Consider the following 17,921-nt stretch of genomic DNA (forward strand, 5'->3'; position numbering starts at 1 on the left):
TCTAACTCTCTCTGCACATGTTATATCTGCCCCCCCTGCAGTGCACATGGTTTTGCCCAACTGCTAACAAATTAGTGATCTCCTGTACATTTTAGGGATAGGATCAGTTAGTGATGGTCTATATAATATCTATATTATATATACTGATGGTACTGACAGTATACAGTACCATGTGATACTGGGACTAGATAACTGACCATAACTTAAACAGTATACATTTCTGGAATATGTTCCTGATTGGGGGTGCTAAAGGCATAACAGCTACTCATACTAAAGCGGGTCTGGTCGGACAATTCAGTTATTCTTTATATCATAACATTTCTTTTTAGTATACCAGGATAGACTACAAAATTGTTTTGTTAAAGTACTTACTCTATAGTACCCATAAATCACTTCTTCCAGGGTTATGTCATGGGAATAAGCTGATAATCTTCATTGCTGGTGTTCCACTATTGAAAGTGTACAAGAACTGACTCTAAGTATTACCAGTCAGATGTTCAGGGTTCAATGTTCCAATGAATGTCTGGGTGCATGTTAGACAAAATACTAGAATACATGTATTTGGTATATTTGTATGGCCATAAATGTGTTCTGGCAGGGCCCCTAAGAGAGCAGTATTGGTTAAGGTGTGGTGTAGCTTGCTGAGAGGAAATGTTTAGCTTACATGAAAAGCAGGGTGTGTGCGCTCAGTCAGGTATAGTTTCCATGGGAGCTGGAAATGGTGTGAGGAGTCAGGGTCTTTGGCAGAAAAGAGGAGTTCTGGAAGGAAGGGGAGTTGGGATTGAAGCTATTGTTGCTGGTAAACATAAGCTGTGCTTCAGTGATCTGTCACAATGTCATTCACTGGGGACCTGTATTTGGCCTCTGTGGAATTCTACTTTAATTACACACCTTTCTGGTAACCATTCAAAATCTCCATGTGAAAACTGATATTACCTCAGAGTGCCTGGCTGAGAATGCCAACTATTGCTGCATGACAGTTCCATTTCTTTTATTGCTAATAGAATGTATTATACATGATTGTACAATGCAAAGCGTAGGTGCTTTCACTAATTTCAGTAGTATCATTTCGTAGGTATCTGTTTTAGTACTTACGCTAACAGATGGATGGCACAGTGTCTAGCATTGCTGCCCTACAGCATTCGGGTTATGGGATCTACAAAGTCAGTATCTCTAGCTTTTAGGAGCTTTTTGCATGACATGTAAATGATAAATATGTAAGATTCATAGTACTATAGAACATATAAGCTTTGTTTATAACTTAGGTACAATACCAAACAGACCAGTAACTTCCCCATCTCCTAATATAGTTACAGACCACAAGCAACCTCATTTTCATCATATGCTAATATAGAGGCATCCAGACAGATACCAGTACAAACCCCTTTTGAAGAAAACATAAAACATACTGTCATCATCCCCTGACATACAGAGAGTATTGTCTTCTCCTAACACACATCAGGACATAATATCTCCTATATAATAGCCCTATTCTGTGACCTTGTGATAAATTTGCTAACGCTGGGCGGAGTTACAACACTGGGCGGAGTTAGTCAAATGAGTCACGGAGATCTGGCCAAATCTACAGGAGACTAGGAGCAGAAGCAGATAGCATGGGCATTGGGCATGGCACAGGCAGGGGTGCAGACCTCCCAGCTTTCTGCAGGAGCTTTATCCAGGCAGAAGGAGGGACACACACACACTCGGCGAAAAGGGGGCGTGGCTTCACGGGAGGGTCCCCGTTTTCGTCAGTGAGGGCGCATGCCCAGCGCTCTGTGAGCTGCTGGCATGCTCCCAGGGGCTGATTATGAGTCCGGGGGGCCCAGGGCACTTGTGACAGGGGAGCCCTATCTCATTGCTGTGCCTGCTGTGGGTTGGGGGCGTGGCCTAATCGATTTTTATTTTTATTTTTTTGATGGGATTTTGGCCCCTCAGCTAGGGCTACATCCAGAGGAGGTGGTCGCTCCCCCCTACACACCCGCACAGGCAGAAGAAAGCAGGGAGACTGCTGCCTCCCTGCAACACCACAGACCTGCCGACATGCAGCAGCGTGCGCTGACTGTAGCACAATGCTGCCGCTGTTACTGGCAGGACGGGGGGGGGGGGGGGGTAGCTTCTGAGCTGGGACAGAGCTACTCCAGCCGGGGGGTCCCCTAAAACTGTGGGGCCAACGGTACGTATCCCCTGCCCCCCCCCACCTTAATCCGGCTCTGCTGCTGGAACCCCCCCATTAATCCGTACCCCCTGATGCCCCCTCTCCCTCTGTCTCCACTATTCACCGCTGCCCTGCTAAGCAGAACAGCGAGTACAGGAGCTTTCCAACTGCCCCCCCCCCCCACCACCGCCGGACACTGCGACCCGCGGGTGGGACAGCGGGACAGACCCCAAAAAATGGGACTGTCCCGCGAAAATCGGGACATTTGGGAGGTATGGGGGTGTGTGAGGGGTATGTCATACAGACAGACGGGCACCGGCTCACTGTGTGCTTGACCCCCCACATCGGCATACTCAGCAGGGTCTCTCTGATGCGGAGGAGCGTCACTTTCTGGCACACTCCACGCTTCTTAGCTGCAGTTTAGTGGGGCACCTGCCGCTGTGCAGGTTCCATACTGCCTCTGTTATCTCCAGCCCCGGCAACCCCACCGCTAGCTGCAGCGCTGCCACCCGCAGTGGAGTGCGCCCAGCTCATTCACACACTTTAGCTGGCGGGTAGCGCTGCAGAAATCCGAGCTGCTTGCAGGCTCTGACCCACTCCTCCCTCCAGCCGCAGCGTCTCCTGGGAGCTAACCAGTCACTCCCAGTCTCCCCTTACCACAGTGCCCGGAAGCCGTGAGGTCCGCGCCACGTGCATGCTATGACCCCCTCCTCCCTTCAGCCGCAGCATCTCCTGGGGGCTAACCAGTCATTTCCAGTCTCACCTTACCACAGTGCCCGGCAGCTGCGCGAGGTCTGCGGTGTGTGACTGAGGAGGGGGGGAGGGATGCGGACGGGCAGAGGAAGCAGGACTCCAGCCTGAGAGAGTCAGCCATGCCAAGTCTCCAGCAGCAGCAGATCCTAACATGTTGGAGTGGAACAGCAGCAGCCAGCAGCAGTGACTCCGGTAAGACACATCTGTTTGTCACCACTGTTTTGTCCCTAATACCAATCTCTCCCGTGCCCTGTGTTCTGTCATGTCCCTGTCACCCTTATCCTTGCCCTGCCACCCTTATCCTGGCCCTTTCACCCTTATCCTGGCCCTGTCACCCTTATCCTGTCCCTATCATTTCTGTCCTGGCCCCGTCACCCCTGTCCTGGCCCCGTCACCCCTGTCCTGGCCCCGTCACCCCTGTCCTGGCCCCGTCAACCCTGTACTGACCCTGTCACCCCTGTCCTGGCTCTGTTACTGCATACCCTCCAACTACCTTTTATGGCATGTACAGTATCCGCAGCGCCTCCAGACCTCTCCCCAATGCACCACACCTCCGCACCTTCCCCTCCACCACATGCGGCACTCCACCCCTCCCCCACATGCTGTGCCTCCAGACCCCTTACACCACCCGTGGCTCCCACTCCTCCACCCCTTCACCACCCACAGCACCTCCAGGCCCCTTCCACCATTCACCCCCCTTATATGTCTCCCCCCACACCTGCTCCCCTCCACCCGCAGCATCTGCAGACACCCTCCTCCATCAGCGGTCCCCCCCTCCCCCACCCCTCCCCCACCAATGGCACCCCCGCACCTGCCCCTCCACCACTTGCAGCACCTCTGGACTTCCTTTCCCATCCGCCGCAACACCCGTACCTGCCCCTACCCTACCCATGGTGCCTGCGGTCCCCTACCCAACCCCCGGCACTCCCGTCCCTTCCCATCCAACAGCACCTCCGGAACCCTTCATCCATCCACAACATCCCCACACCTGCCCCTCTCCCACCCGTGGCACCCCTGCCCCTCCCCCACCTTCAGTGCCTCCGGACCCCTCCCCCATCTGCATCCCCCACTCCTCTGCCCCTCCCCCACGTGCAGCACCTCCCGAACCTTCCCCATCCGGGCCCCACCCCCACTTCTGCCTCCCTCCACCCGCAGCATCTACAGACACCATCCGCAGTCCCCCCCACACCCGCTACATTCTGTACATTGTGCCCTGCAGGTGCTGTTCACGCCGTTGCAAGGGGCTGCGCCTCCTTCACCATCGCACGCCCTTTCATTGTGCAATATTTAACAACTAACAAAGGAATGCAGGTAATACTCCATATAATACAAATATTAAACCCCAGAAAGGCATGCAAGGGTTAAGGGGGCGTAGCCCCTTGCGACGGTGTGAAGAGCGCCCGTAGGGCGCGATGAAGCACCTAGTACATAATATACAGTCAGTGTTGGACTGGGGCAGGAAGGGCCACACAAGGGGAATGCAATGTTAGGGGCCCAAGCTTAAGGGGTGTGGCCCATTACCACTAGTTGAGAGCAGCTCCAACTGAGGCTTGGTCAGCAGTTATAGAATATTTAACTGACCCTCTAATAGAGTAGCAATGTATAATTTGAGATAACTGATTAAATCCTGATCCCTAGGGGAGGGGTTGGGATCCTCAGGCAGGGGGGCCCACTCTGAAATTTCCCTGGGGCCATGTGGACTAGTCCGACCCTGTATACAGTATTTCTAATATAGCAGAACATTTCACTTAATCCTCTATACAGGGTTGGACTGGCCCACAGGGGTACAGGGGAAACCACCGGTGGGCCCTACTGCCTGGGGGCCCACCCTCACCTCTATGGATCAGTTCTAGACTGTGCTATTACTAATCTAGTACATTATCATGCATGCACTACAGTATTTACTGTATATATTTATCTAGGGGACAAACCCATGCAAAATGGTTATGCAAACCAATGTGGCGGCTGGGCACACCCCCTCTAGAGACTGGTCACAGCCCTAAACATGGTCCTCTACCACTGTATTCCCCCGGTGGGCCCTACATGCCGCAGCCTGACACAGCTTCCATTCTAATGTATATGGAGGCAGTCACAAGTAGGGCCCTCTTCCCTCATGTGCTTATCCTTTTCTTACTTTAATAATCCTCAACTGCCCAAATCCCGCAGTTTTTTGGCCACCTTGGAACTTATCTCTGTCATTTACTGGTTTAGTTATGCTTAGTTACCCTGTACTTGTCCTATATTGTCTTCAACTGTAAGTCACAGTTTTCCTGTTTTGATTATATGCATATGTACTCTGTAATTGGGCACTGCGGAACCCTTGTGATGCCATATAAATAAAGGATAATAATAATAATAATAATAATAATAATGTGCCCTTGTAGTAAATATTCACTTTGTTTTCCACTAAAAAATATTTTGCACAAATGCAGCAGATCAAAGGGCTTGGATTAGTCTCTGCTACTGTCCCATTCCCTTAGGTGCCAGGCCTGAGTGAGTCGCTAGTAATATGCATACTTACCTACATTTTGGCTGCTCTCTGCGGGAGAGAGCAGCCAGGTCAGCTCAGAGGGCGGGCAGGGGAGGCTGTGACGTCGTGGAGGGGGTGGACCGGAGGCGGGATGGGGCGGAGAAAGAGCGGAGCAATGGTGGGGTCATGACGATACCTCTTTTAAGCCACGCCCCCGCTCTGTAATGCCACGATCACCGGCATTACACGGCAGGGGGCGTGGCTACGATGACGCGATTCAGCAAGAATCGCATCATCAACTGCCCGGACCGCCCACTTTACACACTAAGTGGGCGGACGGGCAGGGGGGACCCCACGAATCGGGAGACTTGCCTGCTCTTCCGGGGAACCGGGAGGGTCACCCGATTTTCGGGAGCCTCCCGGCCATTCCGGGAGAGTAGGCAAGTATGGTAATATGCAATCCCGCTTTACTAAGCAGGTGACAAAGGCAGTTATTGTCATTAGCAGTTGACAATGCTAAATTCCTTTGTCGTATAACAACCCTTTATGAAGCTAAGAACACTGTACGCTGTTTGCTTAAGAAGTACCGTAATGGTACGCTAGTTGCGTAACGATCGCTCAGCCGTAGGCGAGACGCTCAAGCGTCACGTTCGCTCACGGCCCAGTGATCACAGGACACGTTATTGGCTATGACTAGAGTAATGATTCGCTATGGCGTAGCGGACGCTCGAGACCACGAGGAGATCACCAGCGGCGCAGACGCTCACAACGCTATACCTTAATGTTTAAACCTTAAACCAAAGAAATACAAAGAATACCTTAATGTGAGTACAGGGTGTAAGTGCAACCTTGTGTAACCTGACTAACTACAAAGCTGCTTGAGCGTCACCGACGCTCAAGTGAACACTTAACACTATAGAAAACACACAGATACTGGTTTAGGTTCCAAAGCCTATTAACTGTATTATATCTAATATACTTGTAAAAAGGGGATAACAGTACAAATGATACACTACAATATAACAAAGACTTCCTAACCACAGAACTAAACAATAAATACAAAAAGACAATACTACACTGACCTAAATGCAATACAATACAATACTATCTAATACAATACAATACTAGCCTAGTCTAGGGGAGATATGAGAGAACAGAACAGAGAGAGAGAGAGAGAGAGAGAGAGAGAGAGAGAGAGAGAGAAATTGGCTCACAGAAAGACAATGATAACGGAGAGAAACTTACGCACAAAGGGTATGATCGCCTGCGCCTCGATATCCAGCTCCCGGCTATCAGCAGATAACCGTTGATGAGAGAGTGAGAGCTGGATGTGGTCGGCCTGCCTATTTATGCCCCACACACAATGCAATCTCCTGGTCCTACAATCCCATTGTCCATTGGTCGAAGGAATTCGGCCCTGCATCATAACAAAAGGTCATAGGGTGATTCATACAGGTGGGCTGTGACGATTTCCAACAGCTCAGGTGGGTGGGAAACTGGGTTTCCCGCCGCATACCTGAGTATGTGTAAATAATAGAAATGGACATAAACTTCTTATGTCCATAACTATTCGCACGAGCGATTAATACGCTCCAAACCAACTCCGGAATATTGCTAATTAAATACTCTTCCGATGGGTACCAAACACTGCTGTATGATTCCTGTTAGACCCTTCGTACGATATAAAGAGGGATTCCTCAGCTCTGGGACATTGTATTTTAACCAAACTTTCAGAATCTATCAAAGGGACCATGATCTATAAACTACATTAATTGTGAACATTTGTAACGAATGAGTCGCACGCTACGACTACATAAACTCTACCGTAAATACGCATACTGCGCCTGCGAGTGCACGCTATTGCGGGTATGCGCCTCCACGGGAGAGCGTACGCACGCGCAGCGCGGACCAGTGTGTGGTGCAAATATGGCAACGTGCATTGGGACATTTTTCTGACTTTGACAGTCCACCCTTTGGCAGTCAATAATAACTGCCACAAAACATTTAAGGAGAAAAATGTAAGTCAGGGGTTAATTGATTTCCATGGTTGGGTAGGGGAGGAGAGAGGAGAAGGTGTGAAGAGGGTATGACCTAGTGAGATAGCAGAAGCATGTGTGTATGAATCCATGTTTGGGGGGTCATGTATCATCGTGCCGTACGTGTTGTAAATCAAGCTTCGAGGTATTGCGAAGTATACATTTGAATTCCTTCTTATCCTGTGGTACAGGTCTGTGGATGGGCTGTCAAACTTTACCGAGCTCTTTTCGGATTTTGAACAAAATGGGGAGCACATTTTAGTTGATGATACATGAATGGGGGAGGTATGTGGTTGCTGATATCTGTGCCTGTATTCCCTATCGTCTATGTGTGTCATTACCTGAGGGTTGTAGAGATGAAGATAAAGAACACTTATGGAAAATGCAATGATATTCTATGTCAGGGAAATGTACATCTGTCGTCGAAGTTGTGTTCGGTATCTGTTGAGAGTCGTCTTCTTTGCGCTGTATTGCTCCTTGGGCATGAGCAAATAGCTTTGTCTGAGCCATCAGATTTACAAAAAATGTTGGGCTAGCGTGAGTTTAAAAGTACTAGGGAAACTGGGGATCCATGGCAAAGTTCATCAAGTGTCCATATTTAAAGTTGTCAAATCTTCTTCTTTGGTGCTTGTCTGTTGTCTGTATAGTGTCTCGTCAACTTCCTCGTCCAAGGGGGTCTTTGTATCTTGGAGAAAAGCAGAAAAACAGGTGAAAGAAACGGACCGTATAATCGCATTTTCATCACATTCTGGTTTCTATCATTGGGTCATAAATCAAATCCAGGTTAATTACGGTTTCCTCGCTCCTCAAGCTCATCACTCTTGTACTTTGTTTGCACCTCATTAAAGCCTGCCCGCATCTAAATATCAATCCAATCGATATAACGACACCCAAGATACATAGTAGAAACTTTCCAACATCCATTATGACTCCTTGAGCCCAGTCTCCTAACCCGGAGAACCAATTTCGCGGGTTCAACCATGACACCCAACCAGTCAGCTCATTACCTACAGCAGCAAGGGTGAGATTGTGTTTTCGACGAAATTCCCACTTCAATTGGAGAATATCGTCCATCTTTTGGTCTATGACCTCTACCGGATCCTCGGTGCTATTCGTGATATACGTGCAACACTTTATGCCGTACTGTGTTGCCAATGTAACACAATATCCGCCTGTTACTGCTGTAAGATAATTAAGAACCATCCTATGCTGAACTAGTTCTGTTTTGTAAGCTTGAAGTTCTCTTCCAGTGTATCTAAACGTGTCATCATACATTTCAGTGATATTATCTAACAAATTGGCGAGTGCGGAAATGTATCTATAATTCATCACTCCCCGAGCGGTACGAGTGAAATCTAACGCTACCAGAACCTGAATACCGGTGGATTCATGGATAAGATCAGAGGCCGGATGCTCTAACCTTTCTGACAGTTGTCTTTTAACTCGGTGCTCGTAATGAGTGTGAGTATAAGGAGCTTGGGCACCACGGTGTATGTCCTTCATTTTGTCATGTGTTACAGTCATCACTTCAGGCAATACTTTTCCAATATAACACAATCCTTCAGAGTTTGGGGCAAGCCACTTGTACGCCTTTCTCCCGCATATGAAATATGCGTCATCGGGGAGAACATAAGGGACGGAGAAGGACATGACCATGTTACAAACCTTCCAGGTGAAATCTCCTGACCCTAATTCTTCCAACTGCTTAATGCACGTATCAGTTTGTACGATATGTGCACAGTATCCTGGTGATACCTCTCCAACTCTAGTAATCCTATTTCCTAAGGTATATCGATACCGGAAAGATTTTCCTCTACTGGCTATGTGGCGTACGAGCTCTGTATCTGTAGGCATTCTATCTGCTCTGTGTGAAAAGGTCATGGTAAGGTTGCTCCATGACACTTCCCAATTTCCCGGTTTTCTGGGATTGGAGATGTTAAAACATATGAGGGACCTATCCACATGGTATTGGTGGAGCTTCAAACTAGGAGGGCTGGAGATGTTAAACCTCCGGTCCACCGGTCTCCCACCACTTAGCTCAAGTACCTCCCCTAACGTTAAAGGAAATGGTACTAGCCCTGATTTGCTGTGACCCTGAGGTACTTGAGAGCATACCCAACAATCTGTTTGGTTTAACACGTTACCCACTAAAGAGTGATAGTCACTCAATGGATGCCGGTCTATATGGATATTAAAACTAGATTGGCATTTCTTTATGCATCCATCTTCAACCAGATTATCACAGAGCCTACAGATACAATTTTCTTCAGCTAACAATCCATCACAATTTCTTCTATCGGATCGTTTTCTGATACTCGCCTTTGCTTGTTGGTTTGGTTGATCTTGGAAAACTACGCCTCCATCATCATAATCGGAACCCATTCCAGAACCTCTTTCGACCTCTATGGTACTCTCGCCGGAACAGACTGCTCTGGTCAACATCATGGTTAACATCAAAATCCGGATCACAGTCTCTTGGGGCAAGTCCATCTTTGAGGAGGAAATAGAGAAGAATGAGAAGGGGGAAAAAGAAATTTTAAGGGAGAGGGGCTGGGAAGTGGAGAAAAACAATAAAAGGGAGAAGGGAGTCGACAACTGCTTTCGGTCTTCAAGGCTCAGGTGCCGCCTCAGTCCTCCTGGAACAGACACTCCAGTGATACAACCTCTACCGTCTGTTCCTTATCACGGGACTTCTCTGGATCAGCAACCTTTTTGCAGTGGGATGAATGGACCCAAGTCTCTCTCTCAGCAACCTTCAATGCTGTGGTGCTAGTCAATAAGACCTGGTATGGTCCTTCCCATCTATCAATAAGACAACCTGAGCGTAGAAAATTTCGTATCATTACATAATCCCCAGGTTCAATGTCATGACAATTACTATCTGGTAAATCAGGAATCATCAACTTCAGATTATCATTTTGATTCCTCAACTGCTTACTCATGTTAATCAAGTACTTTACAGTTACTTCATTGTTACATTTCAAATCATCCTGAGGGTTAATCATGACATGCGGTTGTCGACCAAACAAGATTTCAAAAGGAGACAGATTAAGAGGGGACCTGGGAGTGGTTCTGATGCTATACAAAACAATGGGTAAAGCTTCTGGCCACGTCAATCCTGTCTCTGCCATTACTTTACTCAATTTATTTTTAATAGTGCTGTTCACTCTTTCGACCTTCGCACTCGCCTGTGGACGGTACGGAGTGTGCAGCTTACTATCAATTCCCATCAACTTACACATTCCTTGAAAGACATCACCTGTAAAATGGGTACCCCTATCACTTTCAATGATTCTAGGGATACCATATCTACATACAAATTCCTGCACAATTTTCTTAGCTGTAAACATAGCGGTATTTGTAGCTGCTGGAAAAGCTTCGACCCAATTCGAGAAAACATCTATACAAACAAGTACATATTTCAAATTTCGACATGGGGGTAATTGAATGAAGTCAATTTGTATTACCTGGAAAGGGCCGCCGGCAGGTGGGATATGGGATGGTTCTGTAGGTATTGCTTTTCCAATATTCTTTCTCAGACAGGTAAGGCATGACATTGCTCTTTTACTCGCATGAGAGGAGAATCCTGGGGCGCACCAGTATGCTCTTACCAATTTGCACATCCCCTCCTTGCCTAGATGAGTCAGCCCGTGAGCTGCTTCAGCCAGACATGGAAGGTATGCCCTGGGGGCCACCGGTTTACCATGTCCATCCGTCCAGAGCCCTGAGGACTCCTGGCCATATCCCTTTGCCTTCCAGACTGCTCTTTCCTGTGTGGAACACAAATTCTGCATCTCACACAACTTCTGTGTGTTGATGGTATTAAATACCATCAGTTGTGTGGTATCTGTCTGTATGGGGGTAGCAGCTGCAAGCTTTGCGGCTTCGTCTGCTCGGCTGTTACCAAGGGATACTGGGTCTTGGCTATATGTATGTGCTTTACATTTGATAACAGCCACTCTGTCGGGTTCCTGTATCGCTGTTAGAAGCCTTTTTATATCATGTCTCTAATGGCTTGGATTCTATCAGCGGTCAGGTGTCTCAGTCCTTGTGTTAGACAGTGTCCCAAATATTTTACCTTAGCTTGGCATAATTGCAACTTGTCTTTGGAAACCTTGTGACCTGTGTCTGAAAGATGAAACAGGAGCTGTTTCGTATCCTTCAGAGATGCTTCCAGTGAATCTGAACACAGTAATAAATCGTCCACATACTGTATCAATACTGATCCACTGTCTGGTTGGAAAGACTGTAAACAATCATGCAAAGCCTGAGAAAATATACTTGGACTATCTATGAAACCTTGGGGTAACCGAGTCCACGTGTATTGGACTCCTCTGTATGTGAATGCAAACAAATATTGGCTGTCAGGGTGCAGAGGTACCGAAAAGAAAGCGGAGCAGAGGTCAATAACAGTGAAAAATTTGGCAGTGGGAGGAATTTGCATTAGGATGACAGCTGGATTAGGCACTACGGGGAACTGACTCTCAACTATTTTGTTAATCCCCCTTAGATCCTGCACTAGCCTGTAACCCCTCCCCCCACTCTTTTTAACAGGGAAGATGGGACTATTTGCTGTGCTGGACGTTCTAACTAGAATGCCCTGTTGTAGCAAGCGCTCTATTACTGGGAAAACTCCTAACTCCACCTCTGGCTTCAGAGGATACTGTGGGATTTTTGGAGCTATCCTACCATCTTTTACTTGTACAACTACTGGAGCTACGTTTGCCATTAATCCAGTGTCCTGTCCATCTTTTGTCCAAAGTGACTCTGGTATCTGAGATGTCATCTCTTCTACTTGGGATGGATTCCTATTTGTCATAATGGAATGTGACGTTAATTTTGATGGGGAGTCTAGCATGTCTCGTACTTCCTGAGCGTGATTCTCAGGAATGTCCAAGAATACACCTTCAGGAGTACAATAAATGACGCAACCCATTTTACATAGTAAGTCTCTCCCCAGGAGATTAGTTGGTGCCGATGCAGCCAGCAAAAAGGAATGCTTGGTATGCAAAGGCCCTATTGTAATCTCGGCTGGTTTGCTAACAGGGTAGTGCTGGACTACTCCTGTTACTCCCATGGCTGGAATTGTCCTACCAGTGGTTCTCATGCCCACTGTCGAATTTATCACTGACTTGGCCGCCCCTGTGTCTACAAGAAAGTTTAAAGTTTTACCAGCTACATTGATTGCAATTTCTGGTTCGCTTCCAAGACTAGCAATCAACTTAACTGGGTGCAGATTACAGGTATGGCCACACCCCTATTGGGTATGCTGACCTCCCTGAATCCCGCTGGCAGCAACTACTTGTGAGGGAGTTAGCTGGGAACTACCAGAGGCATGCCAATCTCTGTTCGGGGGATATCTTTTTGTTTCCCCTGTATGTGGCTCAAAACTCCGCCTCTGTGGACCCTGCTCCCAATGTCGTGTGTTGTGTTGTTGTCTAGGGGGTTGAAAAGATCTTTGTACATTCTTTGTTCTACATTCTCGTGCAAAGTGTCCCGGTCTGTTACAAGAAAAACATGTTATTACACTTGCCTTACCCACAGGATTCGGTGGTACATACGCAGGCTGCCTTGTGGTCAGCGCCTGTATACTTACGGACATCAACTTATCACTTTGCAATTCCCTGTGCCTAGTGATGTTTCTGTCGTGATCAATAGCAGCCTCTCTCAAGCCGGACACTGACAGACCTCGCCAGCATGGTTGCGTGGTCTGAACCCTAGTCTTTAATGTTTCCTTTAAACCATCCATCAGTACAGATACTGCTACTTCTCGATGGTTTGGGTTGGTCTTAATGTCTTCTATACCAGTGTACTTTGCCATTTCTAATAGTGCCCGGTGAAAATATTCTGTTGCCGTTTCGGACTCCTTTTGCTTAATGGAAAATATTTTATTCCATTTAACAACGGCTGGGAAATACTCCTTTAGCTGTAAATTTATCCTTTTTACATTATCCTTGTTGTACACGTCTGTAAGCGGTACATCTTTATCCAATGCACAGTCAGCTAAAAATTGAGTTGCGTCAACATTGGAAGGTAAACAAGCTCTTAGCAGTATCTGCCAATCCTTGTTGTTGGGTTCTACAGTGTTACCTAGATCCCTGATGTATTTTTGGCTAGCAACTAAATCCTTCCTGGGGTCAGGAAATTCGGACACTATTGTTCTTAATTCCATTCGGGAAAATGGAGTGTACATGGCAATGTTCCTTATGGGAGTGGCTCCAGACACATCTGTTTTTCCATTGGGAACTGCTATTACCCTTACAGGAGCAATTCTAACAGCCTCTTCCTGTGTAGATTCTACAGCTTGTTGTGGTACAATTGTTTCAGTGTAGTGCATGGTGCCGTACTTACCCGTTGACACGACCTCACCTATCCCTCCGCTAGGGGCTTTCACTAATCTCGTGGGTGTCGCTGTGCCTACTGTGGTTTCTGCTATGGTGGCTGCAAGAGAGAGAGCTGAAATTGTTGCTGAATCGTCTTCTTGATCACACTCCTGAGGAAGGTTCAAAACAGGGTACATCTTGCACGGGTTAATACTTGCATGAGTTATTTGGTTAACATCATTAACATTTACAGTGTTACTAAGAGTTTGTGTTTTACAACCCAGTGCGTTTCTCTCCGCAATCAACTTCTCTCCTGCAATGTATGGTGGAGGAGGAGCTGTGGCAATCAACTTCCTGACTGCCCCAGATCCTGCCGCCAGAGCCAAACCTCTCTGTATCTCACCTTCCTGGTGCCATAACTGTAAATAATCATGATGCTGAATTCGTCTCTTTGCTGATTTTACGAGACATATCCTCCTCCTTAAATTTTGTAACACTTCTGGACTGAAGCTACCTATTCTTGGGAATTTGTCCCTGTCTTGTACAGTCATTCTCTCCCATTCATCACATAAAGATTCGGTGTGAATTCCATATTTTTCACACATTACATATCGTGCCGACCCAACTGGTCGGTTCACAGAATCAACCTGAACCAGGGTTGATCGCCCCCTACCTGAGCAACTGGCCCCCATAGTCTGCAGGTGTTGCTTAGTCCTCCTTGGATCTCTGTATCAAGGTTTTCAGCAAGCCTTTACAGACAACCAAATTACTCCACAGTAGGCCGGCGGTGGCGGTTTACCGAGTACCCCACTCACTCGCCCACCTCGACCAATACGACCTGATCACACCGATATGGTGCTGGCGTACTCGATACAGGGCCCCTATGGAACCTTCAGTTTACTGGAACATATGAGGGTTACCCGCAGGACACTTACTCTTTCCAGTAAAGTTGGGGTTGTTAGATAGTTCCTGAGTGACCAGCGAACTTCCCTTCCAAAAATAAAAAATTACACAAATCACGTCAGAATGTACAGATAGCGTTTGTGACCACTTTACTCTAATGGTATTAGGTCAGATTACTAACTACTGCACACAATTACGTGTGGTCCAATCGTTCAGTACACAAGCACTACTTGTCATGTACTGAAAGATCAATGGAATCGATGTTTCCGGCCGCGATTCCTTCAGCAAGAGCTTGTATGGCCTATATGGGTTCTGCACCAACACCCCAGGCGTTGTGCCACTGGACTTTTATAGCGGACCTCTTTGTCTATTTTACCTGTTACCTTATGACCTCCTGGTCTGTTACCTTATGACCTCCTGGTCTTGTTACCTTATGACCTCCTGGTCTTGTTAACTTATGGTCCGCTATACTCTAATGCTCAAATATTATTTAACCAGGGATGCCTCCCTAGCCACCGTATATGTCACTTACACGTGTGTCCCTTGACGAGTACCCGGCTTTCCTTTTGGTTCCACCTTAAAGTTATATAAACTTTTGTATACAAAACACACTCACTCAACACATGTACACTTTTGTTTCTATATCTATTTCTGCGCAGAAATTGTCTTTAGGCCAAAAGTGTTACCAATTAGGAGCAGGATCTGTTAAACTAAATTTCAGATTTTTTTTCAAAAAATAGATTTGCGTTATTTACCGCTTCGCGTTATCTACCGCTGTGCGTTACTTATCGCCTTGCGCTAATTATCGCTTTGCGCTAATTCAACTTTTTCGTGACTTGAGCTACGTTGCGTAACCAGACGCTACGTTGCGTAATGTACGCTGCGTGCGTCTGCCGTTTGGATTGCGTACGCAAGTCTTTTGTTAGGGACACGTGTACGCAAAACAAAGATCCACCGTAACACAATTTCTACCTTTATCAATGTAGGTGATCCCTGATCATCTACCGCACACCACACTGACTGTCTTATCTCCCAGACAAGCCGTGTGTTGGTCTATACTTTAACTATTACCTCTACTATGAAATAACAGCAAATCTCTTTTTGCACTTTCTATCAACTATAAAACTTGGCAAACAGGAATAGTGATATACGAAATTTGAAAAAGAAATGCAGATAAATGTATGCGTGCGTGTATACGCAAGACAGAAGAGAAATAAAACAGTTTTAAAAGACACAAGCGTTTTGTTCTTACTTCCGGTTCCCGGATTCCTTCAGCACTCTTTATCTAAGCGAAGCAGACGCTTATCCCGTCAGCACTGTGAGACAACCTCCCACCCTTTGCTGGAGGGATAATGTCTGCTGATCTACCTAGTGCAGATATGAGAAGGATAGGACGAGTCCCCAATTGACAATGCTAAATTCCTTTGTCGTATAACAACCCTTTATGAAGCTAAGAACACTGTACGCTGTTTGCTTAAGAAGTACCGTAATGGTACGCTAGTTGCGTAACGATCGCTCAGCCGTAGGCGAGACGCTCAAGCGTCACGTTCGCTCACGGCCCAGTGATCACAGGACACGTTATTGGCTATGACTAGAGTAATGATTCGCTATGGCGTAGCGGACGCTCGAGACCACGAGGAGATCACCAGCGGCGCAGACGCTCACAACGCTATACCTTAATGTTTAAACCTTAAACCAAAGAAATACAAAGAATACCTTAATGTGAGTACAGGGTGTAAGTGCAACCTTGTGTAACCTGACTAACTACAAAGCTGCTTGAGCGTCACCGACGCTCAAGTGAACACTTAACACTATAGAAAACACACAGATACTGGTTTAGGTTCCAAAGCCTATTAACTGTATTATATCTAATATACTTGTAAAAAGGGGATAACAGTACAAATGATACACTACAATATAACAAAGACTTCCTAACCACAGAACTAAACAATAAATACAAAAAGACAATACTACACTGACCTAAATGCAATACAATACAATACTATCTAATACAATACAATACTAGCCTAGTCTAGGGGAGATATGAGAGAACAGAACAGAGAGAGAGAGAGAGAGAGAGAGAGAGAGAGAGAGAGAGAGAGAAATTGGCTCACAGAAAGACAATGATAACGGAGAGAAACTTACGCACAAAGGGTATGATCGCCTGCGCCTCGATATCCAGCTCCCGGCTATCAGCAGATAACCGTTGATGAGAGAGTGAGAGCTGGATGTGGTCGGCCTGCCTATTTATGCCCCACACACAATGCAATCTCCTGGTCCTACAATCCCATTGTCCATTGGCCGAAGGAATTCGGCCCTGCATCATAACAAAAGGTCATAGGGTGATTCATACAGGTGGGCTGTGACGATTTCCAACAGCTCAGGTGGGTGGGAAACTGGGTTTCCCGCCGCATACCTGAGTATGTGTAAATAATAGAAATGGACATAAACTTCTTATGTCCATAACTATTCGCACGAGCGATTAATACGCTCCAAACCAACTCCGGAATATTGCTAATTAAATACTCTTCCGATGGGTACCAAACACTGCTGTATGATTCCTGTTAGACCCTTCGTACGATATAAAGAGGGATTCCTCAGCTCTGGGACATTGTATTTTAACCAAACTTTCAGAATCTATCAAAGGGACCATGATCTATAAACTACATTAATTGTGAACATTTGTAACGAATGAGTCGCACGCTACGACTACATAAACTCTACCGTAAATACGCATACTGCGCCTGCGAGTGCACGCTATTGCGGGTATGCGCCTCCACGGGAGAGCGTACGCACGCGCAGCGCGGACCAGTGTGTGGTGCAAATATGGCAACGTGCATTGGGACATTTTTCTGACTTTGACACAGTGTTGTGTGTGTACATTATGTGCAATGCACTTCTGGAAACCTTTATGTGTGCCAATCTTTTTATAAAGGATTATATATAATAGCATTTAACAAATTGTGTATAAATGGTTTCAAATGATAATGTAAATGCAGTGGATTGAAAATGTTCATTATTATATCTGTATTACATGCATCATGAAAAGATATGTTTATTATGCAACAGAAAGAGCCCATTTCTTAATATCACAAACATATTATATTTATTATGTTCTTATATGCTGCTCCTAGTTTGTATTCACCCATATACATACCTCCATCTATCTAATTATATATGCAGCAATTACAGAGCCGGATTAAGGGAGGGGCAATGGGGGCGGCCGTCCCAGAGCCCCACACATTAGGGGCCGCCACAGACTCCATTTGGAATCGGAGCTC

At 46.5% G+C, this 17,921-nt stretch overlaps 1 protein-coding gene across 1 annotated transcript in view; it reads left to right on the top strand.

The window, feature by feature from the left end:
* The window catches only part of TFAP2E (transcription factor AP-2 epsilon), a 50,109-nt gene that overhangs the window by 18,278 nt on the left and 13,910 nt on the right, over positions 1-17,921 (top strand). The window lies entirely within an intron of this gene.

The sequence above is a fragment of the Pseudophryne corroboree genome, chromosome 2, assembly GCF_028390025.1.
Source record: "Pseudophryne corroboree isolate aPseCor3 chromosome 2, aPseCor3.hap2, whole genome shotgun sequence".
In the NCBI taxonomy this organism is placed as follows: domain Eukaryota; kingdom Metazoa; phylum Chordata; class Amphibia; order Anura; family Myobatrachidae; genus Pseudophryne; species Pseudophryne corroboree.